At 35.6% G+C, this 17,174-nt stretch overlaps 1 protein-coding gene across 1 annotated transcript in view; it reads left to right on the forward strand.

The window, feature by feature from the left end:
* Positions 1-10,544: 10,544 nt before the first annotated feature.
* LOC109069801 (A-kinase anchor protein 13-like) overlaps positions 10,545-17,174 on the forward strand; it is a 96,006-nt gene continuing 89,376 nt past the window's right edge. Inside the window, 1 exon segment of the mRNA XM_042752714.1 lies at positions 10,545-10,967. The gene's annotated coding sequence lies outside the window, so the exon portion shown is untranslated.

Below are 17,174 nucleotides of genomic sequence, written 5' to 3' on the forward strand. Positions count from 1 at the left end.
ACGTGCGAATCAGTCTACGGCACTTAGTTTCCCTAGTGAATCAATAAACGTGAAACCTCAGATGCTGATTACAACTTCCATCAGCTCTGCCTTAGAAAGCCAGTGATTGGCTGATGCCCGCATCATTCAAATTAGAGTCCCGCCCTCTCGGAGTAAAAACTGGGATTTTTGCAGTTAGTATTTGATGGCTCAAGTCAGTATGGACGTTTGGTAACCCTCATCAACAGATTAGTAGACAAATCTTTACATTAATCAGATAGGACCAGTTGTCAGTGAACTCTGGAGTAGATCATCATTAAAGTCTAAAAGGACTAGGAAGAGACCCCCACCCAGTCCCCCATGAGATATAAATCAGAAAGGGACTAGCAGTAAGCACTTTGCCGAAGCTCTCATCTGCTCTGGATGATCCACCAATAAAAACTGGTGATATATTGCACAAGTGTTAACATAGTGCTGAGATTCACTGCAGAGAGGGACCTCAGAGCATTTAGTCATTACAGTTTCTTAATAGAACAATTCATTATGAAGTCAAATACATAAAGTGATGTAGATTAGATTAGGTCTTCAGCCGTAGATTTTGGTATGATTTTTTTAAATATATAAGTCACGTGGCTTTAAAATTAGTAATGTGGCTAAATAATGGGAAGGAAATATATTTGCAAATATAGGACAGCATATCAAATGTTGCTCTCATAATTCCGGATTTGACGGATTCACAGACTGACATCAAATTTCTGCCGACAATTCCTTCCTAGAGCTGTCCAACACATTTTTTTTTTTTCTGATGTCTCCTTGAAATCAGAACTGGTGTTTTGTGGCTTTTGCAAGTGTACACCTAAAAGTTGGCGAAATGTACTTTTAAGCACATATGCAAATGTAAAAGGTACAGTGTTTACTTGTAATGCCTCAAAATAGAATGTTTTCAAAAGATTGACGTTGGTATGATTATTATTTTTTTAAAGGTTTTTGAAACATGCATTTATTTGATCAAAAATAAATTTTTAAGCATCATTACTCCAGTCTTTAGTGTCACACGAGCCTTCAGAAATCATACTAATATGCTGATTTGCTGCTCAAAATACATTTCTTACCATTATCAATGTTGAAAACAGTTGTGCTGCTAAATAATTTTGTGGAAACTGTGATACATTTTGTTTTTCCAGATTCTTTGATGAACAAAAAGTTCAAAAGAACAGAATTTATTTAAAATATAAATCTTTTCTAACATTCTAAACATCTATATTATATCTTTTTTTTAATTTTTTGTATATTTTATGAATCATTTGTGTTTAAATGTATTTACATACAAATAAATATCTTGTTCACAGTGGCACATACAATTTTTTTAAAATCAAATATTCAATGCTCTTGAATGAACATATCTTCTCTTCCTATAATATGACTAATCATAAATCATAGTTTTGCTAAGCTGTCACCTTAACTGTTTTCTAAAGGTTATTTGCTAATTTAAAAAAAAAAAAAAAAAGAAAAACACCTGTATCACTGTGTCAATAACCATTTCATAAGGTGTAACTTACATGATATCTTACTGTTGAAAAATGCACCAACCCTGTTACTCTTTAAATGCAGAATTTATCGAAATCACAAATAGTACCTGGCAACCCACAGAGAGGCCAGGTGCACCCGCTCTGCATGTGGGGGTGGATTATCTTTTCAAACAACTGAATAGATGCTGGGCTGCTAAATAAACAAACCACAGAGGTGATGTCTCGGCCGCCTTTGCTCTCTTGAAGCAAGCAGCAGATAAGCACGGCGTTCTGGATGTCCAATTATCATATACTGTACTTCAGTGTGCATTGAGCTAGTAAGATAAAATACTTTCAAAGAACTTGTTTATACAGTACAATTACATTTACATTTGGCTTAAAATCTGTTTCAACATCAAAACAACGTCTCCATACATGCCCACATGACTTTTATTCACAATACAGTCATTATGTTGACAATATGTCCAGTACAGTTTGTCTAAAACTCAGTTTTAGCATTGTTGCAGCTAATGGATTCCGCTGTTTGTTCACATTAACATCACCTAGAAAGATTTAACCTGCTCAAGTCAGGTAAATTCTACTAATGAGAGATCTGACATTTAGCAAAGTCTCAAGACTTGATTCACTTCTGCCTTAGGTGTCTCAGTTGGAGCCTCTTGCAGAAAGGTCAAGCTGAGTGACTGCGTCTCAGATTGGAAAGGTGTTGATGATATATGAAACAGATCCGGGCTTACCTGGTTCACATCTGGACTGACTTGGGTGTCTTATACATCACACCGGCTCATCAATCCGATCTGAACAGTCTTTATTTAGCTTCCTTTCAATGGCCTTATACAATGATACATCTGACACAAAGGCAAAAAATAATGCAAAAAATGATAAAAGTAGTTAATCATACATTTTAAACCAAAGAGAGATTAATAATCAGAAATGTTTATATTATGCTCTTTTAGAATTCTGTGAAACTCATATATTTCTTAAAAAATGAGGCCTTAGGAAAATTAAACCGATTTTTAAATTGATAAGATTTTAGTATAAAACAGATTTTTTCTGCTTGATTTCTGCACATTATATACACATTATCACACAAAGGTTTTGGAAAAAAAAAAAACTTTTATTCAGAAAGAACACATTCATTTGCAAAAGTAACAGTAAATACTATTAATATTTATAATGTTTCAAACTATTTTTATTTCAAACGAATGCTGTTCTATTGAATTTTTTTATTTAACAAATAATCCTGAAAAACAAACTATATCTCAGTTGTCACAAAAATATTAAGCAACACAACTGTTTTCAACAATGATAATAATAATGTTTCTCGAGGAACAAATCAGCAAATTAGAATAATAATAATAATAAATTATATTTGAAAATATATTAAAATGAAGTTTTTTTTAATTATAATAATATTTTACAATGTTACAGTTTTACTACATTTTTGATCACATATATGCAAATTTGGTAAGCATAAGAGAAAAAAAAAACACATATAGTTTGTATATAATCAAATACATTAAAAAAAAAATAAACCTGAAGTCAAGCCACAGGTGTGTCCAGACTAATTTCTTGCGGGAAAAAGCACAACTAGAATGCAAAAGAACATATTGTTTAAGTGACATTATTTAAATATTCTTTAAATGATACTCAAAACATCTGTACATTTAAAATTTCTTCATGCACATTTATTTGTTCTCCTTTTGTTGTCTAAATCACTTTGCACTAGTAACTTGCTCTGGCAACTTAGAAAATTGAAAAAATGAAAACTCTAAAAAAAAATTACCTGTTGCCGAAATCTTTATCACACAAGGTGCTCCTTTTGTTTTATTTTGAGGGGTTCTGGTCCAACAGAATGATGCAGAAAGTGGGGTGGGGAGAGAGTGGGTATGTCCGTGGGGTTGATTGGTGGTGTGTGTGTGGGGTTTGTTTGCTAATCAGACAGAGGCCTTTCCCCATGCTTACAGCAGTGCACATACGTCTTGTCAGCACCTGCAATGATACACACACACACACACACACACACACACACACACACTACAGATCCAGATCCAAGGGCCTCTCCTTTAAAGCATTAATAACTCAAATGGTTACTTTTGCTTTATTCATGGTCAAATAACATAGCCTACATGCACATATTAACATTTTATAGACAAACAAATGCATATGTAACGATTCCCCCTGGGGATTGATCGTCTTTCATCACCGCTGCAGCAGCTCTGGTGGCAGATGTTTTAAACGATCATTTAAAGGGTAAATCACACTTGCCTGAGTAAAATATTTTCTGAATGAAGGCGTAGGCTGCTGCTAACAGCTAAATAATTCAAAAATATTGATGTGACAGTACACAAGCTTTGCTCATACAAAATTAGAGCATGCAACCAGAGATTGAGATTATGATGCTCTTGTAACAACAGTCTGAAAAACAAAAAAACAAAAAAAAACAACAAAAAAACTGATTGATAAATTAATAAACATATTTGAATATGTACGCCTTTAGAGAAAAAAAAAACTATATTGCTGTATTTGTGCTTTTACATAATCACTATAAAAATACATTGTTTTGAAAGGCAGTGTTATAACATTACTTTTTTAAATATACTTATTATTATATTTATTATATATTATATTATTATTATTATAATTACTACTACTACTACTACTACTACTATTCTAAGAATATATTCTACATAAATAATATTTTTCGAACAAACGAAACAGATCGTTGAGGGAGATTTGTGGGCAGGGAAACTTACATTAAAGCAGTCTATCATATTCTGAGGTAAACAGCGACGTCTACTGATTAGATAAAATACTACAGGGTCCCTTTTCTTTTTGTTATAGCTGCATTTAGGACAGATCTCCCAAACCTTATTAAAATAACGAATCCACGTGAGAAATCTGAAATTGGGTTCAAAGCCATGGAAATTAGAACAATGGAGAACAACTATGAATAATTTATAAGTTTTCTCATCCTTTTTAACATTGTGGCTTACATATTATGTCAGCATATTTCTGAGACAACAAAATGAGAATTTTAAACACTTTTTCTGCTAAACAAATTATTTCACATATAAATCTAACCATATCTGCAGAATCCCATTGCCTTTTGGGAGAATCATTTGTTCTCCCATTGCTTTGTATTCCCTTGTTGAACTGGTTAAGCTCAAACGTTGCACTGTTATGGTTTCAATAGATGAAAAATGTAGAATTTACCATTACATTTTACATGGCTGCTCACCAAATAAATTAACATGTGGACATTAAATATTTGTTTGAGTTGAAAATATTCTAGAAATGATTTCTCCAAGAAATAGTACCTTACAATATACTGAAAGAAAAACTGCAGTGCTCTACAAATATAGGACAGGAAGAGCTAAAATTACTAAAACACTAAATTACTGCAAGAGCTGTTACCTGTAGCAGAAGAACTGCTTCGCAATATTATTAACAAATCGTTATCTTTAGGTCATGTCCCAAAACCATTCAAGCTGGCGGTTAAGCCTCTTATTAAGAGTCAAGTCAAGTCAAGTCACCTTTATTTATATAACGCTTTTAACAATACAGATTGTATCAAAGCAACTGTACAGCATTAAATAGGAAAATAGTGTGTCAGTAATACAAAAAGGAAGTTCATCATTGAATTCAGTGATGTCATCATCCTGTTTAGTTCAGTTTTAATAGTATCTGTGCAATCAAGTCAACGATATCACTGAAAATTAAGTGTCCCCAACTTAGCAAGCCAAAGGTGACAGTGGCAAGGAAACAAAACTCCATCGTTGACAATGGAGAAAAAAACAGAATGGGAGAAACCAGGCTCAGTCGGGGGGCCAGTTCTCCTCTGGCCAGACAAAACCAGCAGTTCAATTCCAGGCTGCAGAAAGGTCAGATTATGCAGAAGAATGATCTGGTTCCTGTGGTCTTGTCCCGGTGTCCGTCTAGGAGACAAGGTCTTTACTGGGGATCTGTCTCTGGGGCTCATCTAAGAAACCAAACTAGTTCCTAATGAAATGGCAAATTACCCATTTAAAATCTTTTCCGTTTATGTCTAAATTTTTAGAAAAATTTGTGTCTGCTCAAAAAAATGACCTCTATAAAGAATTTCAGGCCCCACTGTAGCACAGAAATGGCACTTGTTAAAATTACAGATGCCTTGCTTCTTGAGTCAGACCAAGGCTACACCTCATTGCTAGTTTTACTTCATCTTAATGCTGCGTTCAACACTATAGATCATGATATATTTGTAGATCGATTACAAAACTATACGGGTACTCAAGGGCAGGCTTAAAGATAGTTTAGATCCTACCTGTCCGATCACTACCACTATGTTTATTTAAACGGGGAGTAATCTCAGTTTTCACCAGTAAAGTATGGAGTGCCACAAGGATCTGTCCTAGGTCCTCTGCTATTTTCAATATACACGTTGCCCCTTGGTAATATTATTAGAAAATACAGAATAAGTTTCCATTGTTATGCTGATGATACTCAACTATATATCTCAACAAGCACAGATGAGTCTAAATTATCTAAGCTAACAGAGTGTGTTAAAAATGTAAAAATTTGATGACCAATCGTTTTATCCTATTTAATTCAGATAGGGCAGAGATATTACTTATTGGGAAAAAAAAATAAAATAAAAAAACTACACTGAATCTCTTGGATTACAATTTGCAACTAGACAGATGTACTGTTACTTCCTCTAAAGTCAAAAATCTGTGTGTTATATTAAACAGCAACTTGTCTTTTGAAAATCATATTTCCCATGTTACAAAAACAGCATTCTTCCATCTTTGAAACATTGCCAAGCAACGAAACATTAAAAGTGAAAAAAGTGATGTGACATACAGGCAAGTTTGGTGACCCATACTCAGAATTTGTGCTCTGCATTTAACCCATCCAAAGTGCACACACACAAGAGTGAACACACACAACATGATCACACACCCGGAGCAGTTGGCAGCCATTTATGCTGAGGAGTGAGGGGAGATGTTGGGGGTTCGGTGCCTTGCTCAAGGGCACCTCAGTCGTGGTATTGCTGGCCACAACCTTAGGGTTAGGAGTCAAACTCTCTAACCACTAGGCCACGACTTCCCCATGTTACCCGTTTCTGATGCAGAAAAGCTAGTTCATGCATTCATGACCTCTAGACTGGACTATTGTAATGCACTGCTAGGTAGTTGTCCTGCATCCTCAATAAACAAGCTACAAGTAGTCCAAAATGCAGCAGCTAGAGTCCTTACCAGGTCAAGAAAATATGATCATATTACCCCAATTTTACAGTCTCTGCACTGGCTACCTATTAAGTTCCGTATCAGTTACAAAATATTATTACATACCTACAAGGCCCTTAATGGTTTAGCTCCTGTGTAACTAAGTAATCTTCTACAACACTACAATCCATCACGCTCCCTAAGGTTGGAAAACTCTGGACTTTTGGTAGTACCTAGGATAGCAAAGTCCCTTAAAGGAGGTAGAGCTTTTTGCATTTGGCTCCCAAACTCTGGAATAGCCTTCCTGATAACGTTCTGGGTTCAGACACAGTCTCTCTGTTTAAATCTAGATTAAAAAACACATCTCTTTGGCCAAGAATTCAAACAATGCATCTCATAATCTTGTACTGCAGTTATATCTGATCAAATCCTCATTATTATTCCTTAGCTTGGATTGAACAAATCATTTTTGCTTGGTTGTAACAGCAGCTACACTAATAATGTTTCTTATCTGTTTCTCTGTTTCTGCCATGGGATTGACATCCCTTAGTAACTAGGAATTACATAAGCTTCAGTCTGGATCCAGCCCTTATAAAGACCTGAGATGACCGAACACCTGAGAAGAGATGATGCCAACCCTGCAGAGGACCTCAGATGATGCCAACCTTGAAACAACATAAACTACCCAATTTTGCTACAAGTTTGATTGCAACATATAATCATTACTGTTAATAGTGTTCATTGTCTGTTTGATTATGTCTTTAATTGATTTTTCCAAACGTTTCTGCCATATGTACATGAATTTGACATTTGTCACCACTGATGACTAAATATATTGTAGAAAGTTAATTTTCTGTAAAGCTGCTTTGCAACTATTTGTATAGTGAAAAGCGCTTTATAAAAAAACTTGAATTGAACTGAAAAACAATATTTGGATACAGCAATAGTAATACTGAAGTCCTCAGAGGTCATTTTCACTAATATCCATAACTGAGGCGTAAGATAGAAGCAGTTGTGTTGATTGCTGGTTTCAGTTAGCTAAAAAAGCGTTACCATGTGGACGACAAATATTAAGAAACATCGGACTTCTGACTATAATTGATCAGAATCTAGCATTTTATGTGGAATTCATGAATATTTGTCTTCTTTATGAACATTTGCCTTACTAAGTGCTATAGCAGCTATAACCACCATTTACATTTATTAAAGCATCTCAAAAATGACTTTGTCTTAATGTTATTCTAAATAATTGTTTAAGCTAAAAGAAAGTATATAAATTCTGAAAAATATATTGTTTTTCTACCATCTTGGCAATACCTGAAATTCACAAACATGTCATATTGTGAGTCTGTGCTGGACAGTGAGTTGCCGAGATCAGTGTGTTCTGGAGCAGCCCAGCATGATAGGAACCGGAGCCAGTGTTCCTCGTGCGCTCTTATTTATTTAACCCAAGACAAACCCTAGAGAGAGAGCGAGAGAGAGAGAGAGACAGACAGACAGAGAGAGAGAGAGAGAGAGAGAGAGAGAGAGAGAGAGATAAAGACAGTAAGAGAAATAATGAAGGAGTCTCAATTCATTCAGAACCCAAAGAAAGCACCACAGCCCTTGATAGACAACAGACACGTGGTAGCAGTGAAACCAGAGGAGACTCTTGGGCCTTTTCTCCATCTTTCATCTTGGCTGCAGCACTGAGAGAAAATAAGTGCAAAGTAATAGAGGGGAATCAGTGGATCTATACAGTTAAAAGAATGCCTATACACTGGAATTGCAGTAGATGGTTTTGGTATACAGAATGTTTATTTTGACAGACAGACAGACAGACTGTCCGACCGATATAGAAAAAACATAGAAATACTGACAGATAGACAGAAAGAAATACATATTAACAAAGACAGAGGGACGGACAGATGGACGAACAGATATATAGATAGATAGATAGATAGATAGATAGATAGATACAGACAGACAGACAGACAGTTAGATAGATAGATAGATAGATAGATATAATACAGACAGACAGTAGGATAGATAGAGATAGGATAGATAGATAGATAGATAGATAGATAGATAGATAGGACAGACAGATAGATAGACAGATAGAAATAGATACAGATAGATAGATAGATAGATAGATAGGATAGAGTTAGACAGATAGATAATAGATACAGACTAGATAGATAGATAGATAGATAGATAGATAGATAGATAAAAATAGATAGATAAGATAGATAGATAGATAGATAGATAGATAGATAGATAGATAGATAGATAGATAGATAGATAGATAGATAGATAGATAGATAGATAGACAGACAGAAATACAGACTGACAGAAAGACAGATAGATAGATAGAGAGATAGATAGATAGATAGATAGATAGATAGATAGACAGACAGACAGACAGACAGACAGAGAAAATACAGAACAGACAGACAGACAGACAGACAGACAGACAGACAGACAGACTGACAGAAATACAGAGACAGACAGACAAATACATAGAAAGACAGACAGACAGACAGACAGACAGACAGACAGACAGACATAGACAGAAATACAGACTGACAGAAATACAGAGACAGACAGACAATAGGTATAAAAAAAAGTGAAGATATATAGACAGAAATAGATATAGATAGATAGACAGAAAGAAATTAGGTAGGCAGAAGGAAATACAACAGACAGACAGATAGACAGACAGACAGACAGACAGATAGACAGACAGTGATAGTTATAGAAAAGCAAAGACAGAAAAACAGACAGACATAGAAAGATAGAAAACATATATAGACAGACAGACAGACATAGTTACAGAAATACAGACTGACAGAAAGACAGTGATAGGTATAAAAAAAAGTGAAGACAGAAATACAGACAGACATAGAAATACATAGATATAGGTATAAGTGAAGGTGGAGATAGAAATTACCAGATAGATAGATAGACAGACAGACAGACAGACAGACAGACAGACAGAGAAATACATAGAAAGACAGACAGACATAGACAGAAATACAGACTGACAGAAAGACAGTGATAGGTATAAAAAAAAGTGAAGACAGAAATACAGACGAGAAAATACAGAATAGACTTGTTTTTCACATAGAACAGACAGACAGACGGTAGACAGACAGACAGACATAGATAGACAGATAGACAGACAGACAGTACAGAAATAGTTTAGATAGACAGATAGAAAGCAGAAGATAAAAGACAGTGAAGTTATAGAAAAAGACAGACAGAAGAAGAAAAGCAAAGACAGAAAAACAGACAGACATAGAAATACATAGAAAGACAGACAGACAGACAGACAGACAGACAGTGATAGTTATAGAAAAGCAAAGACTGAAAAACAGACAGACAAAGAAATACATAGAAATGAATGGAAGACAGACAGTGATAGGTATAGAAAAGCAAACACAGAAATACAGACAGAGATAGAAATGCATATTTACACGGACAGACAGACGAACAGAAATACGAATTGATCCCAGTTGTAATATTTAGACTGTCCACACGAGGTCAGTCATATTCATTTTATAACTTCATTGGGCATTGGATATGTTTCAATATGAAACCTAAGACAAAAATCTAAATTGGCAGCGTGGCTTCTTATACAGTCATCGCTTAAAAGTATCCATTAATCAAACAAATAAAAGCATTTAAATGACATAGACCTACACTACAGCCTAAACAACAACTATAGTCATATAATCTAAATAAAACCCTAATATAAGTATTCATGCACGTTAACACCTCGTTCAAGAGCAAGAAATGAGTAAACATTCACGAGTCCTATTCAAGCTCGAATGAATAAACAGTCAAGCATGCGACATTCAGGGCCAGAGAGACACCTCACTGCTCCCACTAACTGCTGCTGGTCCCGCCCTGTGAGACACGCGGACTAGAAGAATAGAAGTTGCTACAGTGTTACAAGTGATCTGTGTCTCTCCATTCTGAGACCGTTTTACATTCGTCAAAACCCGCAGCGCAGAATAAAAGTTCCAGCATCGTAACAAGCGTTTGTTTTGGTACATTTTAGAACGCTTTTACTCCAGTCAGACGCCGTAGCGCAACATTATAACAAAGTAGTTTGTCTCGCGACGTTCATTGGAATAGAAGGACAGCTCAACGTGTTTGCGGTAACCAGCCAAACAGTCCCAAGCAGACAACGTTGGATGGTGTTTTGTGAGCGTTTAAAGGGAATGAGAGTGAACGAGGGAAGCAAGCTTTGAGCACTGCAGCGTTCGAGGTAAGATAAGACAACCTCGAATTTCCTACAAGAATTGCCGTGAAGTCATTGTGAGGATTTCGGCAGATTATGTTTTAGATGTTTTATTTGTGTCGTAATAACTTCTTAACTGCAGCAGGATATTAACCCCTGCTGGTAGACCCACACATAACTGTGTGGAACATGGTTTCTAGTGGATCCGAGCTGGCCTTTAACTGGATCCCGCATGTCACATTTATTTATAACACTTTTATTTAGAATTTAGGGGAAAAGGGTGTAGATGCTTAACAAGTATTATTGTATATAATAATAAAAATTTAAAAAATGTTGTTGTAAATGAAATTATAAATAATTCTGTGTTTATATTTCTAGAAGTCAGTATATTCTTCTTATGGCAGTAAATAGCTAAAACATTACATTTCGTCACAATAGCCACACTGTATACAATATTTTTTTATTATTATTCAAATCATTGTACTGAATGTAAATTCAGTTATTGTCTAGTCTACCAACTACCATGTCCCAAAAACTAGCTTGACCATCTTAAGATGGTATGACCAGCTGGTGGTTTCAGAACAACTAGAAAACTATCATGTTCCAAAACACATGGATCCGCTTTCAGACAGGGACATTTATAATTTAATTGCATAATTTAATTATATTTATGTTTATATTACAATTATTTTATTTCATGTTTAATTGTTCAGTTGTTTATGTGAACTATTTTTTGTATTTTTGTTTTGTTTACTTTTTCCTTTAATCGGTTACCTTATTTTCTCTCATTTCTGATCTTGAAAGAAAGATGGTTTATAATTAGACTAAAAAACTAGTTAAAACTGTTTGGATTATACACTATTTGGTGACAGGTGTGTTTTAGACAAACATGCCTTTGATGTTGATCAGAACTCACCTCAGCAGAGTGTTTATATCAATAGCCCGGTTTGAACCCCTGCTGTTATTCTAATCATTCTGTGGCCTGATATAGAAGGTGTTCACATTTAACCTGAACCTTTCCTCTTCAAAGCTGTAAAATTTAAAGAATTTATCTCATCAGGTTACGTGACTCATCAGATTAGCCTGTGAAAATGACAGAATCAAAGACAAAGGCCGAGTTGACTGTTAGTAAACATAAGATTGTGCCTTGCACTTTGTTATTAGAAATATGTTTTTTTTTGTGTGTGTGTTCCCAGACTACACAGTCCTAGATTGTTGTTCTTTTGTCTAGAAGCTTTGGAATTCCCAGGATGTGTTTTGTATTTGGTTGTCTGTCGTTCCTGGCATCTATTATTCATTTAAGCTCTGGTTCTCAATTGGTTTTACTTGTAGGACTTGTATTGAACATCAAGAACTAACATAGATTATTGCAAAAAGGTTAACAAAAAATCCTTAACATTTAAGTTTTATTTTATATTAACATGAAATACAAGCTTATTTATTTGCTCTCCTAGCTATGCATGATAGTTTTGTTTTATTATTTTCATTTAGCCTTTTCCGTGACTCACCAGTTGAGAACTGATTTAAAAGTTTCTGTATGTTGCGCTTTTGCTCCTTTTGGAATTGCTTATGGAAATCTTGCTTTTGCTGGCCAGATCTAAAATCTAATAACCTTGCAGATTTTTTAATTTCCTCAGTACTCTCAGGGTATTTGCCACCTTAATGAGCCACACATGAAAACTGGAATACAGAAATAATAATGGAAGTCCGAGTTTTTATTGTTAATCCAAATTCCGGGCCTGTTCCTTTCTCGAAATGCAGTTGTCAAACAGTGAAAGTGTCCGCTAGCGATTATGGAGATGAAACCACTGCCAGAAGAAATCCAAGAGGGTTCATCTGTATCTCATTACAGAGAATGCAGTTTTAGCTTCTTTCTGGTAGATGTTTTCTGTCGAGATCAGTACTGAGTTGACTGATTGGAATTCTTGGGGGATTGATCATTTAGGAAAGATTGCACCGCAGCATCACTTATAATCTAATCTATATTGGTGGTCATCATTGACCAAAAAAGGCATGATTAGCTTAGTTTTGCAGCATGGTTCCAACTTGGCTCTTTTTTCTTTTTTTTTTAAGTCTGCTATGTGCATGGCAGGATATAAGCTTTGTTTTGAAGTTAATTTTTACTCATTTTCAGATTCTGCATGTAAGAACTGAATATTTTAAGAGCTTCTAGCAGCTCTTACTGTACTTTGCCCTCCAGTCAGCAGTGGCCTATGGAATGACATACATTATCCGCACTTGTATGTTGTTGCAGCTGCTTATGCTATTTACTCTATGCTCAAAAGTTTAGTGTAATTTTGTGTGTGTGTGTTTGAAGGAAGTCTCTTATGCTCACCAAGGCATTGTTTATTTGAATAAACAGTAAAAACAGTAACATTGTAAAATCGTATTACAATTTTCTTTTTGAATATGTAATTTAAAAAAGTTATTCCTGTGATGGCAAAGCTAAATTTTCAGCATCATTATTCCGGTCTTCAGTGTCACATGATCCTTCCGAAATCATACTAATATGCTGATTTGGTGTGCAAGAAGAACCACTTCTTCTTATTATTTATGGTGAAAATGGTTGTGCTGTTTTTTCAGGATTCTTTGATGAATAGAAAGTTCAAACGAGCAACGTTTATTTATTCATTCACTTTGGATCAATTTAATGCATCCTTGCTGAATAAAAGTATTAATTACTTAAAATCCTGTTGACCCCAAACTTTTGAACGGTCGTGTGAAGGAATATTACATGTTCAATATAAGTTAAGTTCTATCTACAGCATCTAGCCTATGCCATTTTGATGTTAATCACCACAGAAAATAGTTTCAACCCTTCCCCTCAGGTGTTTTTTTATTTTTTTTTAATTGTGGTTTTTAAAGGTCATGTACAATAGCAGTGGATAGGGTCAGGCAGTAAAACATTAAAACACTATATTATTAACAGTATAGCCACAAAAGTTAGACCTAATAGAATCACAACAAAGAATCACACTAAAGTATTTAAATGAATAGCCAATCTTTCAGAGTGTTACTTTTTTTTTGTATTGAAACTAGAATACTCCTTATAAGACCAAGGCAAAAAACTTCATCTAGGCAAATAAAGGGAATAATCTGTGCTCTACGAGAAACAGGTCAAGAGAGTCCCATTCACCACCTTTTAGTAATCAAAGAGCTCCATGGTTACACAGATCTCAGGAAGTCCAATTCTCCCAATGGAGGCTGTAGGTTTCAATGTTTTCCAGACATGCGAAGGATTGTGCTGATGTGGAATCAATAGAAATCGAATATAAACCCAGTCTTTTCCAGTGTAGTCCGCCTGCTAATCTTTCAGATAATTCTCAGTTTTTGAGCACTTGCAGACTCTAGAAGTGCTTTTCCAGTTCTGTTGGTTGTTTTCGTCAGCGACGGATATCACATGAGTCTCCCGGGACTCCTGTTTTTTAATAAAAGCGGCCAGGCAGACAGAAACTTTGGCCATGTTCTCTGATTCAGCAAATACTTGAGAAAAAGTCCAGCCTTTTAGACTCAACTGGTTTCAAACAACAAGACTGTTTGCATGAACATCCGTCGATTGCCCATAAAAGCCAGATATTTTGTTTGCTAGAGGAAGAGCTGCTTGTCACTGCTGAATTGAATGTACAGCATGCTGTTTCAGTTTTGAACAATGAAGAACATCGTCAGTTTGATTGACTGGTTTTAGCAGTCTGCAGAAATATGTTATTGTAGTTTTTTTTATGGAAAGAAACTCATTTTAGAAAATGTTTTGTCCAGATTCTTTTGCAGTGTTTTGCCTCCTGTTGGCCCCCAAATTTTGCTGTGCAATGCTTTTTATGTGTATTAAACAAAATATTTTGACTCCATAAATGTAACACGATTAAAATGTAGCTTTAGAAAGACACTTGTGACGTGACATTTCCTGCAAAGTCCTTGCCACAGTTCTCCGTGCCTGAAAAAAATCTAAACAAGAGACTTCTTGTTGTTCTAAAGTAAAGGCATTATGTAATTTCTCCGCAAAGAAAAACTAGTTGGTCTGTCCGCTGTAACCAAAGATTGAAAGTGCCTCATTGGTGTAAATCTGAGGATGCCTGGCATGTGCAGGAAGCAAAGTGTGTCCTCTGAGACGGCATGTGTGTAAGTGCTTTCAAGTCTATTAGCGAGGCTCTTCTCTTTGTTGTTGTACACCTGCCAAGTGACCTGACTCTCCCCTTTCTGTGTGACGTCATATCTTTTATCTTTTATCTTTTATCTACCCTGAGGTCGTCAGTGCACATTCAATTTTGCAGAATTGGGTTACTTGCTAGCACCAGACATGCACATTACTAGTGTCAGCTTAAACTCAAAATTTAGCTTAGGCCTATTTGCTTTCATAACACGTTCCTTGCCTTACTTTGCATGATTATTCAGTGCACATTATTACAAATAAAAAGTCTTTGTCTAATAACTTAAATCTAATAACTTGTTCTAACTTTTTTTCTCTAGTGTCAACTTGGATGTTAACTAGCCTAATAGTCAAATAGCAACAGGCAATGTAAAAAGTTAAATCTAATTGTATCGCACTTTTCACAATATACATTGTTTCAAAGCAACTTTTTAGAAATGTAATATCTTAAAGGGATCATATGATGCGATTTCAATATTTCCTTTCTCTTTGGAGTGTTACAAGATCTTGGTGCATAAAGAAGATCTGTGAACTTGCAAAGACTAAAGTCTCAAATCCACAGAGATATTCTTTATAAAAATTAATACTCGTCTACACCCCCCTAAAACGGCTTGTTCTAACACACCCCCACATCTCTACATCAGTATGTGGGAAGATTTGCATAATGCTGGCCAGATGTTCACGTAAAGAAAGAAGGCGTACCTTTTATTCTCGTTGTAATATTGTTGTTGCTGCCGCCACCACCGCCATGTCATATTACGCTGTGTGTTTCACTGTGAAAGCAAAACTACTTTATTTGGCCTTCTAAAAGAGTACGATATCCACTTTGTCATGCCTGGAGCTGATCCGTGCTGGTTGCTGAGGAAATACATCAACTTTGCACTTTGGACTGCTTAAATCGTCTTCCCAGTCTGGGTCGTCACATGTGGTTGCTGCAAGCTCCTTCGTCGAATCCACCAGCCACTCCGTTCTCAAGCCGCCCGCCTCTGCTCACTCAAGCCGGTGTGTGATGCTGTTTCGTTGAGAAACTTTTGTTTTTGCCTTCCAAAAGAGGACACGACTAGAAATAATGTTTATATCACGTTTTTAATGGTTTTTATGTTTATGTCTCGCCACTCCGGCCGGACAGGGCATCGCAATATATTAAGGGGCGTAACATTTCTGTCACACATTTGATGCATTCGACCAATCACAACGCACTGGATAGCTGGCCAATAAGAGCACATCTCGCTTTTCAGATCGATGAGCCTTGTGAAAAACAACACGTTTCAGAAGGCGGGGTATAGAGGAAGAATATAGATGTATAGTGAAGAGAAAATAATGTGTTTTTTGAACCTTAAACCGCATTAAACACATTTCATTACACCATAATGTTCTTTTTACCAACATCATATGACCCCTTTAATATCTTAATTAATTTGTTTTTTGATTTTTAAGGTTAGAGTGGGCCAATAATATATTTTACATTAATCAGTGATACAAGCAATCAAGCAGTTGAGATTTGATACTGCCAACTTTATATAAAGAGCTGGGTGATAGCTAATATAGTTATATATGTGATATTGACAATCTAGCAGTTGAGAATCTAAATTGTAGGCTACTGTTATAGGTAATGCAGTCCTTCAAAAACCGTACCAACATTTAACTCTGTAATTTAATGACACTTAATGCAAGTAAACTATAAATTTGAGAGAAAAAAAAAGTTTAAGATGCTCTTTAGTGTAAGCTTGAACTGCATCATGGTCAAAAGTCTCTTCCAAAGCATCCCAGAAATGTGACACAATATGGATTTAAAACTGGTTGCAAATGCAGTTTCATTTTTTATAAAGTTCTGAAGAGTAATTTCTACCAAATCCCTTTGAAATGGTGCACAATGTAGGGTTTCCCATTGACCAATCCAGTGCTGTAGAAATATCTCAGCTGTGCTTCATTCCCTCTGTTAGTTATTGAGCTATATGCATCGGAACAATAGGCCTTAGGTGTCTACATTGAAACTGGGTCATCATCTGTGCGGCTGGATATGACCATCGGTAACCTCTTGTGCAGGCAGGGCCTAGTGTTCTTCATGCAAACATACACCTCTTTGTAAG

Source organism: Cyprinus carpio, chromosome B25, assembly GCF_018340385.1.
Source record: "Cyprinus carpio isolate SPL01 chromosome B25, ASM1834038v1, whole genome shotgun sequence".
Classification (NCBI taxonomy): Eukaryota; Metazoa; Chordata; class Actinopteri; order Cypriniformes; family Cyprinidae; genus Cyprinus; species Cyprinus carpio.